Source organism: Colobus angolensis, unplaced genomic scaffold, assembly GCF_000951035.1.
Source record: "Colobus angolensis palliatus isolate OR3802 unplaced genomic scaffold, Cang.pa_1.0 Scaffold259, whole genome shotgun sequence".
Taxonomy (NCBI): Eukaryota; Metazoa; Chordata; class Mammalia; order Primates; family Cercopithecidae; genus Colobus; species Colobus angolensis.
In genome coordinates, this window is record NW_012115810.1 from 153,107 (window position 1) to 162,589 (window position 9,483).

Consider the following 9,483-nt stretch of genomic DNA (forward strand, 5'->3'; position numbering starts at 1 on the left):
TGTATGAATCTTCTTTAGATCCTGATTACAACAAACAAGTTGAGTGACAGAGTGAAACAATGAGAAAATGTAAATACTGATAGAATCTTTGAAGATAATAAATAATTATTTAAATTTTTATGTGTGAAAATGATATTGTGATTATGTTTTGTGCAGGATCCCATCTTTTATGCACACTGAAATATGTATAGGTGAAATTATACCTGAGATTTGCTTCAAAATAATCTAGCAAGTAACAAGGGAAGCAGATGAGGGTAAAAATTAAACAAGATTGTCCATAAGGTGATAATTGTTGAAACTTGGGGATAGGGACACAGCATATTATTATTAAGCTATTCTCTTTCTTTTTGTATATGTTTAAAGTTTTCCATAATATATATCTTTTTAAAGAATGAAACATTTTTGGAGTATCTTTTAAGAGGGAGGAAGAGGGATTGAGTCTAATTACAACCTTCCAGGGAAGAAATTGCATAGTCTGCCCCTTTTTGGAACGTTAAAGAAAAATGTGTGAATTCATAATCTTCTGGTCATTATGCAAGAAATGTTCTCCTTGAACCAGCATCTGTGCCAACTTCACAAAGAATATTATCATTAAGAGGACAGCATAGCTCTTGCAACCCAAGTGATACTTATTTTCTTGGGTACAAAAATGAAACAGAATACCAGGAACTCTCAAAACTCAACAATAAGAAAACAACCTGATTTTAAAATGGGCTAAACACCATAACAGACACCTCAACAACAAAGGTATACAGATAGCAAGTAAACATGTGAAAAGATGATCTATATCATATGTAATCAGAAAAAGGCAAATTAAAACAACATTGAGATACCATGATGCACCTATTATAATGCTCTAATCTGGAACACTGATAACACCAATTGCTGGTGAGGATGTGGAGCAATAGAAACGCTCATTAATTGCTGGTGGGAATGCAAAATGGTACAGCCATTTTGGAAAACAGTGTGGTGGTTTCTTATAAAAATAAATATACTCTTACCATATGACTCAGCAATTGTGATCCTTAATAATATATTTACCCAAAGGAATTGAAAACTATGTCATACAGAAATCTGCACACAAGTGTTTCTAGTCGATTTATTCACGACTGCCAAAGCTTGGAAGCAACCAAAATGTCCATTACAGGTGCATGGATTAATAAACTGTGGTTCATCCAGACAATGGAATATTATTCAAGGCTAAAAAGAAATGAGCTATCAAGCCATGAAAAGACATGGAGGAAACGTAATTGCAAATTATTAAGTGAAAGAAGACAATCTAAAAAGCTTATGTACTCTATGATTTCAAGAATATGCCATCTGGAAAAGGCAAAAGTGTGGAGATAATAAAAAGAGCAATGGTTGCCAAAGGTTACTGGGAAGGGAGTGATGAGTAGGTGGAGCTCAGAGGACTCTTGAGGCAGTGAAACTGCTCTGTATGATACCATAATGATGAATTTTTTTTTACACTTATTGAAACCCATAGACTGCGCAAAAGTAAGTATATATGATCTGTGAGTAGTCATGATGTGTCGGTGTGAGTTTATCAATTATAACAAATGTACCACTCTGACTGGTAATGTTGAAAGTTGGGAAGACCATACATATGTGGGGTCATGAAGTATGTGAGAAAACGCTGTACCTTTCTCCTCAGTTTACCATGACCCCAAAACTGCTCTAAAACATTTATCTTAAAAAGATGAAATGGAAGTAAAAATACCATCATTGAGGGTTTTCCTTTGTTTGCTTTCTGTTGTTTATTTTTTAATATTAAAAATAGAGTATTCTAGAATTTAGAAAAAGAAAGCTTATCATGTAACTCTGTTGAAGACTTATAATTATTACCTGCTGTGAACTAAAAAAAAAATAGTTTGCCAGCATAAAAATATGACTAAAAGACATACAATGTCCAAATGGGGCACCCAAGTGCAAGGAGTGAATACAAGTCTCTCCTTCATGGGTTCCTTCTGATACTTACTGTGGACAAGTTTCTGTGTAATCACAATGGCAAGAGAGCTCCCTCCAACATCACACAGGGAGAATCACTATCTTTTTCTGTTTTCACTTTTCATCTCAGCAGCACCCAGTCCTGGCACTGTTCGCAACACAGTATCCTCGGGATGCACTAACATACATGACTCATTTAGGATCACGGAATCATAAGTTGAAAGATTCTAAGGCTCTGAATCTCTCACAGTGAGAGAAGATTTCAGCATACAAATTATATAGTGTTGAGGTAATTTGCAAGTACACAGTCTCACATTCTTCAGTAAACTTGGCACAGGTTTAAAGTCTTAAACCATCTGTTCTTGGATGGCTTCACTTTTATTTCCCTTAGAGGCAGCTGGCCTCTCCTTTGGCCTTGACCCAGAGGTCAATGTTCTTTCTTGCTCAGCCTACCATCATTCCAGGCCTCCTCTGAGTTTCACTTCCACAGATTTCCTAGGCCCTTAGAGAGCCAGGGTCCTTTCCAGGCTGGAGCCCAAGTCAAGTTCACTGCACTCAAATGGAAACTGTTCTAGTAGTTTCAAATGTGAGCTGAGAGTTTTCTGACCAACCTTCCTCTGGAGCCTGGGCAACAACACAGTTTACCTGAGCTAAGCAACCTCCCATGATAAATGTGTTTTGGGTTTCTCTTATTTTTCCCCTTTCCTTCCTTGTACTTCAAATTTTTACAGAACTTGTAGTCTCCTCTTCTTTATACTTCTGATCACATACACCTGAGGTTTCCCCACCAGCAGCTCACATTCCAAACTGGAATCACAGTTTCGTTGAAAATGCCCAACCTCTCAGTGCACCATTAGACCTGTAAACTTGGCCCCAATGTTGAACCCTTACCATAGACCTTTCAGCTCAGTAAAACATGGAGAATCATCTTTCTAAACTTAAATGCAGATTTGTGACTGTTGTGTGTGCATATTCCTGGTACCCACCCTGATCTCCTGGGGTCTCCTCTTCAGAGGACTGACCTTGAGCTGCCTTCTGAGTGCTGATCTTCTGCACTTGTACTCTTTACAGAGAAGCAGAAGTGCCTGAGACACTACAATCCTGGGGAAACCCATAGCCAAGTAATGACTTGTGTGGGAGTTTAACAGTCTTTGCCTCAAAGAGGGACAAATCTGAGACGTAATATATATTCCCTGTGGAATCACTGTGAGGCTGAGAATCTACCTGAAATGTCTCCCATTTGTCTTCTTTTGCCTTCTCAGTCCTACTTCTTCAGCCAAGAGTACATCCTGAAAAAATCACAAATATTAACACATTAATTCTTATCTCAGAGTCAGCTTCTCAGTAACTCAACCTAAGAGTCCATGCTGTCAAAATACCAACATGTAATTACAGTCAATGCCTGGATTCTGCAAAACTGGTCATTCTAGATTTAGCGAACTTTAGGAGAGAAAGTTTGTACCTTCATTCTAGACAAAAGAAATATATAGAGATAAAATTATCCCACTGTAATTTTTTATATTGTATTTTCTTTGATGATAGCTTTTTAAAAAAACTTGCATTCAATTTTCACATTTTTAAAGAATCAAAGTTGATGTATGTTTTTTAGTATAAATTTCAAGAAAAAGGAAGGATTTAACTTTTCCATATAATTAGTAGCCTGAATACAGTCTCTTAACCTATAATTAAAGTTTTTTCATGTTACAAACATGTTTTCAAGTACATGAAAATAATATTAATGAACATTTTTTGGTGAGTAAATTTACCTTTATTTTTATAATTTTTTCAGAATTATAAACATAGCATATTGTAAACATTTTATACTATGTATAAAAATCTGGAAGGAAATATGCCAAAATATTATATGGTGAGGCTGTTTTTCTATTTTTCTATTTTTGAGATTTTCATGAAAATATACTATTTTCATAATGACAAATTGTAAATACAATATAGATAATATAATCAAGTGAAATAGAAATGTTTAAAAAACCAAAACTTTCTAAAATAAGTAAGCTTACATAATTTGTATAGATATTCAAGATATCTCCTACACTAGCTCATTAAAAAAAGTTCTGGATTCTGGATGTTTATATTTAAAAATTACATACTATGTATCTTCCACCTGGTAGATTGCCTAATACTGAAGCATAATTCATATTTGCTAAATAAATGATTTTTATGATAGAAAATTATAGAAGAAAAACAACTTTTATTTAGCTTTGTGTTCATTAGCTGATTAAGCAACATATTCAATAAGCATCACTAGGATATGAGGCAGAGGTTTTTGGTGCTCATATTACATGTAGAATTTCAAAATTCATATTTACATGTAAAAAAAGTCTAAGCAAAAAGGAGTATCTACTTACATAAGCAGATTGAACATTAAACAGAAGATATAAAAGTTTAATATTAGCCATCCTTAAATGCAAACATCAGTACATCAGTGATCTGTTTGAGATTTACATTTATTGTCATAATCTGGTTATCATTTTACATGTTTGGTCACTGCTTACAATATATAGCACAGTTCCAATGAAAGTCTTTAGTCTAGAAGTTGCTTTACACACTGTTGAGTACTTCTGATTTTATTTTCAGACATCTCATGCTTCAAATGTGAGCTACTCTTAACCCATTGGAAAGAACATGGAGATTTTTAGCTAATTTAAGAAACAGAGGACTTCTACTGAGAAAAGAGTTATGTTCTCAGATCAACACTAGATATAAAATGAGGTTGTTAGCCAGGCATAGTGGCATGTGCTGCAGTCTCAGCTACTTGGGAGACTGAGGCAGAAGGGTAGCTTGAACTCAAGAGTTCAAGGCTGTGGTGAGCTATGATTGTACCACACCACTCCAGCCTAGGCATCAGGGTGAGACCCTGTCTTGAAAAATAAAAATAAGCTTAGTGTTGAGGCAGGAATTTCAGTCATTTGTCAGGAGAATGTTCCCCATTATCCTTCTTTTAATTTTTTTCAAATAAATATGTGACATCCCAATATCAATGTTCAAAAAAATTAAAACATCTAAAATAGCAAAATGTCACCAAACCTTAGCTTCCATTCACTTTTCATTTTGTAATCATTGTCAGAGCACATTTTTTGATCAGCTGTTCTGTTAATAATAGCAAAACCATAGGAAGAGTCATAATTTTCAGTAACATAAATTAGATATCATATAAGCTTTACAGAAAAAAAAAAAAAAAGGATGATTTAACATTAGACAGGTTACCAAGGCAAGACTCTAGATAGTCTGTCTCAGGGGGTCTGAACAATAAAATAACTGTCAGTGTGTAGTGGACCCATGTGGATTCAGGCTCAACTGTGACATTCCTTAAAGATCTGTTGAGTTGCATGAGCTTGTGATTATTCATTGAAGAAAGATTTTGTAGCATTTACAAAATTTGACCTCTGCAACTTTAACTTTATGGAAAAAGTTAGACAAACTTATTTTCCAGGCAATGATTTAAAAAGGACAAATATTTATGAGGTGCTGGATTGTAACGTCTTAAAATGCAAGGTGCAATAAAACACATGAGGTTTTTCTTCACCTAAGAGGTATTTTTACTTGTCTCAGATAAAAAAAAAAAAACATAGTTTAATACACATGGACATTACTGAGATATTTGAAGGGATAGTAAACATTTTATAGCACATATAATTAATGATGTCTTGCATGAAGCCAAAGCAAGAAGTCAGTGTGAATGACCTTTGAATTGAAAAAAGACAGGCTGAAATGTCTTCAGTAATTATTTTGGCTGCATAAAATCTGAATCAATAAAAGAGATTCCAAAGTTCTTTTACAGAACCCATAGGACTCAATATATTTTGTATTCAATGAAATCTTGGGCAAAATTATGACAAATCATTTGTATTAAAACACGAAAACTTTTAACATTGTGGTCCTCATGCATAGTTCACCTTTGCCACTTTCATGAAGGAATTACAAATCAAAGACTTTTTCTTGGGTTATGTTAGTAATTTTGACTGGGTATACATAGTCTATGAGAAAAATATAAAGTTTTTTCCTAAGATATTTTAATATGCTTCTTATTTAGCAGTTGATAAATATTCCTTATATTTTTATATCAATTAATCTTCGTTTTGTATTTCTTAGAAATATGAATGAATGCAGCTAGATGAGCCAGAGACAGTGCCAGGCTTTTCACTGTTCATTATTTCTTAATCACACATACGAAACATCTAAGATATTCTTGCTAGTTAAGAGTAGCAGTTTGGTTGAAATCCTAGCATGATTCATTGCCATAGGCATAACACGTAATTCACCCGAGGCACCGAAACTTTCTCCCAGCATGTTGAGGCTTTCTAGCTTTTGCCGTTTGTTCAAATATAAGCAAGTAAGTTGTGAAATTTAGCTCATCTGTGTCAATGGCCAGTTTCCTTTGCCCTATATCCTATCACTTAGAGATTCACCCCAGCTGACTCTTCCAACTCCAGTCCTAGTACTGCCCTTTGTTGTTCTGGCTGCCCAGCAAACTTTTCCACAACAGGCCAAAACAAATAGGACCATTGACAGATATTATAAAACGGCAGTTACTCTGCCAGCAGATGAACTGAATCTAACATAAGCCTGGAGCTCTCTGCTGCCAAAGGGTCAGTGCTCTTCTCATAAACAAAAGGTGTACTATAATTTCAGGATGATTTTTCTGACTCATTTATAGATCTTGCCCAAGGCCTAAGTATAAGAGAGGTAAAAACAATGTCCCTCCAATAGGAGATGGACTGGTAAATAAATGACTGCCCAGCCTCATCAGGATATCAACAGCACTCCAAACACACCTGGCTACACCTGTCCAGTAAAAACCCACTGGACAGTAATTTTAAGTAAAATATACTTTACTAACTAAAAATGGGAAACCATCAGAGGACTCTGAGAAAAAGAGCTGTGGTTTCAAAGTTATTCTAGCTGCTCTGAGGAACATTGGCTGAAGAGGACAAGAATGAGAGTGAGGGGATGAGTCCAAAGGCCGTTGGTATAGGGAAAACAAGATGGTGGCTTGGTTTAGAGTGCTGGCATATAGCTTATGCCTAGAAGAAACAATGTTTCATGTTAGAAGAGTTATATGAAGACCTTCTTTGTGGCTAAAATGACATAGCAGAGCTGGTTACTAAGGCTACTTCTAGTACCCCCAGATACAACTATGTCATCTGTATGCCTATTACCTAAACTCTCTGTGCCTCAACTTCCTCTTCCATAGAATGGGCAGATAGAAATGCATGAGGTCGTTTTGAGAATTAAAAGCATTAATACATGGAAAGCTATTAGAAAAGAGTTTTACACATAAAAATTATGAAAAAATACCAGCTATTATTACTAACTTTCCATTCTCTATGTTACAAAGTTTCAGATGAGAGGGCACAAATCAGTCTGTCCTGATTTCCATTGAATTATTAAGGTATAATGTAAAAAGAAGGCTAATAAGAAGACATCCTTGTTTTACCCCATTGGTAAATATCATATATGATGAGCCATTCCTTCTGCTTACTCTGGTCTTACAGCACCATGAATGCCTCTATTCAACATAACTCCATTTCACTCACTGCTGATTTCTGCCCACACAGTTATAATACAGAAAGGGTCTTTAAAGGACACAGACAAGAATTTGTTATACCAACAGCTTTTATTTCCTTTCAGGGAGAAGTTAGGGTATTCCTTCCTCTCTCTGTTTGGAATCTCCAAGGAATCTCTGATGGTGCCCATTGTCTCCTCTTCATGTTTCCACTCCTGCTAGGCAGCACGCCTCCCCGCAACCTCTTGTCCCCAGCAATCACTGGGCCACCCCCATCATGGTTCTAGTTCTTACCTGAGACCAGTTTGTGGTTTCTGGTAACCACACATTCATCTGATATCCTTCCATTCCAAGAGAAATTAGAGCTCCCCGAAGGATAACCTCTGGGCTGCTTCACCCACATAGAATTTCTGAGTTCCTATGGGTTGTTCCCAGTTCCACTTCTCTGTTTTTCATCATCTGAGTGATCAATTATCCATATTTAATTCCTCCTCTTTGAAAGGCTAAGGGTGATTTCTATTTTCCTGGTTAGACATTAAATGCTATTTGGAGAGTTATATTTGTACTGCTGATAATATTTGTAGAGTTGATCAAGTGAAACACATTGGCAAAGATCAGGGCCCACCATTTACAACATTACATAAACAGCTAGAAGCAGGAAATCTGTTTTGAGTACTTTATCTACCATAAATTTTCAAAATAATTTTAAATAATGTTTAAAGTTTTGTTATGAAGACAATAGCTGCTTATATTTTTTTTTTAAAATAAGGAAGTTTGAAAAATAAGACTTTAATTACTATTAATATAACTCTTCTATATTGTTGTTGTGCACATCACAGTAGTGTTGGGATGTGGGGGGAAGATGCAATATTTACATTTACACTAACTAAATTTCACCCTATTAAATGAGCCATTTAAGATCACAGGGTCACCAATTTAACACTGAATCAAGATCACAGAACCTGAGAGAGGTGGGAAGAAGGCAATGGGGATTTATTAATCAAGACTCATTTGACCCCTCTCCTATTAACAATGGCAGGGACAGTTACTAAAGAGGAAGACACCAGCTTTGTAATCTGGGAGCTTTCTGCTAGCATGGAACAAGAAAAGACAGAGGCAGAGAGCGAAAGAGAGAAGATGAACCCCAGGGGCAGAATGGATGTACTCCTCTGAAACACACTGAGGCATCCAACTCCATTATTCCACTCTAATTCCTGAATAATTTCTCCCCAAAGACACATCTCTTGAGCTATTTCTTCTTATCCAGGAGCACAGAGCACTGATTGTCCTCTGCCTGTGACAAAACCAGGATGCTGCTCATGTGACTAATTAAATCTTGCAAAATTAATTATACTCTTCATGGTAATTGAAAAGGCCTCAAAAAATATAAACCAAATGTTACAGGATCATCCAGTTTGAAATAACTTATCTCAAAAGATATAAAACATTCCGGAATTAGAAAAAACATTAGAGTTTATCACATCTATCATTCAGCCAACCAAAAAGGTCTATATGCCAAACTAACCATAACTATGAATTCGCCTCTAAAAATCATCATTAAAATGCATTTCTTGATTTCTTTTCATTACTTGCTTTCTTGTTAGTCCATATCTATTGTATCACCTCCAGATTCCAGGAAAGAATCAGATGACAGCCTTGTCCTCAAAGGAAGGAAATATCCTGAGTTGTACAAAGACTGCAGACAGCCTTGACTTCTGTACTGACGGCCAAAGAAAAGTGAAGCAAACTCACTGCCCTGCTGGTGAGGACGAGTGGGCAGCTCTCTCTTAACGAGTGAAATCCAAGGCCAAATATTTCTGTAGCTTCTAGTTGCATCAGCCTCACTCTCATGGAGCAGATTTGGAGAGTTTCATTTAAAAAAAATTTTAATTAACAATATATTTTACAAATGTCTACTGTAGGTTGTTCAGAATCAGAGTATATTATAAAAGTCTATCTCAGTTGGAAGTTAATAATAAGATCGGGTGCAGTGGCTCATGTCTGTAATCCCA